This window comes from Camelus bactrianus, unplaced genomic scaffold (assembly GCF_048773025.1).
Source record: "Camelus bactrianus isolate YW-2024 breed Bactrian camel unplaced genomic scaffold, ASM4877302v1 HiC_scaffold_55, whole genome shotgun sequence".
In the NCBI taxonomy this organism is placed as follows: domain Eukaryota; kingdom Metazoa; phylum Chordata; class Mammalia; order Artiodactyla; family Camelidae; genus Camelus; species Camelus bactrianus.
Window position 1 is genome coordinate 768,248 of NW_027413972.1, and position 3,993 is coordinate 772,240.

The window sequence follows — 3,993 nt, forward strand, 5'->3', positions numbered from 1 at the left end:
AACGATCAGCAAACTCGACTGACCAGACACCGCTCCCAGCTCCAGGCCCACTGTTAAAAACAGCTAAAGTTGTCGATTCTAACTGTTTGATTTGACCTTCCTCTGATCGTTCAACTTGACAATCATGTTTGGCGTCTGAGTCTTTCCCCAGGAAGGGAGTCACGGGAGGATAAGCTCAGGAGAACGACCAGCCCCCTCCCACCCCCCACCCCCCACCCCGAGTTCCTCCGTGGCGCTGGTGCCGCCGGGTGAGTCTGACCAGATAAAGAAGGTCACGGGCTGATGACCTACTAGACCACCAGGAGGTCCCATGTTATCAGACACTCATCCAGATTTAGGAGGAAGTTTCATCAGAGACCCTTGTTGATCATGAGCACCTTTTGTGCTCCCGCCTGTTGTGATTCCCTTTCATGCTCCAACCTGTTCGTCCACAGAAGCATGAAACCCCAACCCCAAGACGGGTTCACAGTTTGGAGGGCACTAGCCTGCTGTGAGTCCCCTTTGCCCAGCAAAGCAATCAAGCTGCCTCTTTTCTTCTAAACTCTAAGACCCTGTCTCTGGGTTATTTGGCTCGTCAGGGACGGGGTGGGGGAGGGCGATCTTTCGGCAACACCTGCAGAAGTTTCCCTGAGTGGCAGGAACCAGCGTGGCCCTCAGGCCTCAGCCCCGCAGGCAGGCAGGCAGGCAGGCAGGCAGGCAGGCAGGCAGGCAGGCAGGCAGACAGGCAGGCAGGCAGAGTTGGAGCGACCGTTGGTCCCGCCCCCGCCCGCGCTCCACCCCCCCCCGCCCCCGCCGCTGCTTCCGCCGCCGCCGCCGCCACCGCCGCCGCCGCCGCCTCCCAGGCCTTCTCCACCGATCGGTCCCAAATCGACTGACTGTCTCCTGGAAGCGGGGGCGGGGACGTCAGGAGGATCCATTCGGCAGGGCCTCGTTCAATCGCTTCATTCAAATGCAGAAAGCTCTGTGCTCAGGTCAGAGCCTTTGACTTGGCCTCCGGCTCCTCTCTGTTGAACGGCTTTTGTTCTTTGGTTTCAATTTCCCCACCCTTAGGCCACCCCGTCCCAACTGCACGGAGGGAGGCGGGAGGGAGGGGGAGAATCTCGCCTGGTCTCAGGCCAAAGGAGTCCCCTCCTTTTCCTAATCTGGGTAAACCCCACTACACCGTTTGAGAATCATGGAAGGGCATGGAAGCAGACCTCTGACTTGATAGATTCCTCTGGGATGGGAGACTTTAAAAAAACAAAATTCTTTTTCCCCTGCTTCCAGGGAGGCAGAAAGGAGGGCCAGAGTGTTCCTCTTGCCTCGGGCAGTTCTTTGTTTGTTTCTTTCTTTCTTTTGTTAAATCATTTTTTTTTTCCTTTTTTTCTTCCAGTTTTATTGAGACAGAGTTGACATACAGCAGTGTATACTTTGGGGGGGGCGGGCGGGGAGAGGAATTCGATTTTATGTATTTATTTTTGACCGGAGGTACTGGGGATTAAACCCAGGACCTTGTGCTTGCTTGCTAAGCACACAGTCTACCACTGACCTATACCCTCCCCCTTGGCCAGTTGTGAAGTCCCTTTCATTCAGCATAGTCCATCGGGCACATTTTGGGGCAGCCTACTCTGGACCCCAACATTTCCCTATTCTGTAACTTCCCTGGAAGTTTTACACATTAAAAGCTGGGCTGTTGACTGTGCATGTGCGTCCATGCGTGCGTGCGTGCGTGCGTGTGGTGTGGGGGCAGGAGGGAGGGAATAGTTTCCTAGAGGGCCTGCGTTTCATGGACCCAGTTTCTTAGTTCTGAGAACAGGTCTGTTCAAGGAAACAGTTGTAGTATCTCGTCTCAGGAGGCGGTGGTGTCGATGGGCTTCTGAAGCTAGGCCTAGGGAGCAAGCAGTCAGGTATCGCCTAAGAGGCACTTGTGTGGAAAACCAAAGTACAGCACAAAGGTTAATCATTGGAGCAGATGAGAAACCAGATTCAGGGCCGGGAGTAGGGGGTCAGTCTGGTAGGAGATTTCCACACATCGGGGTCATCGAAACGGCTCGAGCAGTTTGAAATGCCTCTGATGATGTCCTGGGGTGTTCGGCTCAACTCTCTGAGCGGCTCCTCCAAAAACAGGCCCTAGGATGGTTTCCACAGGAGCTGTTGTGGCCATTTCTCTGACGTTTACCTCCCGTTGTCCAGCTTCAGTCTGCAGGGCTTCAGGAGACGGAGCATTTTAGTACTCAATGATGCCAAGACAAAAGGGTGAGAGAAAATGGGAAACGTTCGTGGAGATGGTCCTAGGCAGATAGTGGAGGCAACTAGAAGACCTTCAGTCTCCGGGCCGGCTTTCAGGTTGAGACAAAAACCCTAAGGCAAGCGCTTGCTGCCACAGCACATCGACTAACACGGGAACCATCCAGAGAAGATCAGCACGGCCCCTGAACGTGGACGACACACGCACATACGTGAAGCGTTCCGTAGCTTTAGTGATGTCAGTCACCCAGAGGAAGACAGATATCCTATGCCATCACTTCTAGGTGGGATCTGAAAGTAAGTCAAGACACCCATCCATACATAAATAACTCCATTTTAAAAAGACTCCAAGGAACCTATTTACAAACCAGAAACAGACTGGACTCGCAGACATGGAAAAGAAACCGATGGTTAACACAGGGGACAGGGTAGGGTGGAGGAACGGGGGAGGGCAGAGGGATAAATCAGGAGTTTGGGATTAGCAGATATAAACCACCCTATACAAACTAGGTACACAAGTAGGTCCTACTGTCTAGCACAGGGAACTATGTTCAATAGCTTGTAATAACCTATCCTGAAAAAGTATACGTGTGTGTGTGTGTGTGTGTGTGTGTGTGTGTGTGTGTGTGTGAATAAGTGAATCACTATGCCGTACGTCATAAATGAACACAACATTGTAAGTCAACTATACTTCCATTGACAGAGAGTTCCTACAATAAACAGGCAGGCAGGCAGGCAGGCAGGCAGGCAGGCAGGCAGACAGACACAGACACAGACACACAGACACACAGACACACAGACACACAGACACACACACACACACACACACACACACACACACACACACCCCCCACAGACACAGGGGAACCCTAAGGAAAACGAGTAGCACTAGTATCTCTTATCCATGCATGTCTATCCCAGTTTAATGGAAACCTAAGTTTTTGCCTCCAAGTCAATGATGCTAATAACTCTGCTGCCAAGAATAGAAAAATCCTCACGGAGGATTTCTGAATCCCAGAAGGGTCAGGGAGGGAGAAAAAGAGAAAGGATTCCATTCTGCTGACAGAGGTATGATAGTTACCATGTGGGTGTCCGCCTCTAAAAGGGAAGGAAGGGGAAAAAACAAAAGTTTATTTTCCCTTGTATCTGAAAAGAAAAAAATTTAAAACTCAATCCTCTTGGAGACAAGAAGTCGTACACACCTCATGTCACTGATTCTCCTCCTCCACCTCCTCCTCCTCCTTCCTCTACTTCTTCTTCTAGTCTATATCTCCCATGGATTCTGACGACCTTGCCTGATGATGGCGGGTGATGGGGGCAGAGATCGATCCTTCTGAGAAGTAAGTTGGCAAGCGCTTTAGTGAAGCCTCGTAGGATTTACCCAGCGAAGCGGGTGCCTTCGTCCCTGGAGGCTGCGGAAAGTATGTCCCCAAGTCACATACGCATGTGTTTGTCTTTTGTTGTCGTTGTTGTTGTTGTTGGTGGTGGTGGTGGTGGTGGTGGTGGTGTGTGTGTGTTTGTTTGTTTATTTGTTTGTTTGTTTGTTTGTTTGTTTGTAGCAGTGTCCTGGCCATGCTGATGGCATCAGGCTTGCAGCGGGGGAAGGAAGGCTTCAACCCCTTTGGAAGTCATACCTACCATCCCAAGAACGTCTGGATGACCCCTACTATGTGGCAGTTGAATGGGGGCCAGTTACTGGGGTTCAGCGTGTCCAGAGAGAGGAGGTCTGAGGCCTCTGGGGACAAAAAGTTTGTACGTATGTATGTA

The 3,993-nt window shown here is 51.4% G+C and overlaps 1 long non-coding RNA gene and 1 other non-coding gene across 2 annotated transcripts; both read left to right on the top strand.

Annotated features, from left to right (window-relative positions):
- Window positions 1-244: 244 nt before the first annotated feature.
- Window positions 245-3,993, top strand: LOC141576988 (uncharacterized). The gene is made up of 2 exons (XR_012505422.1): window positions 245-3,647; window positions 3,786-3,993. It is a non-coding gene; the product is annotated as an uncharacterized LOC141576988 (long non-coding RNA).
- On the top strand, window positions 2,350-2,458 carry LOC141577003 (U6 spliceosomal RNA). The gene has a single exon (XR_012505434.1). It is a non-coding gene; the product is annotated as a U6 spliceosomal RNA (small nuclear RNA).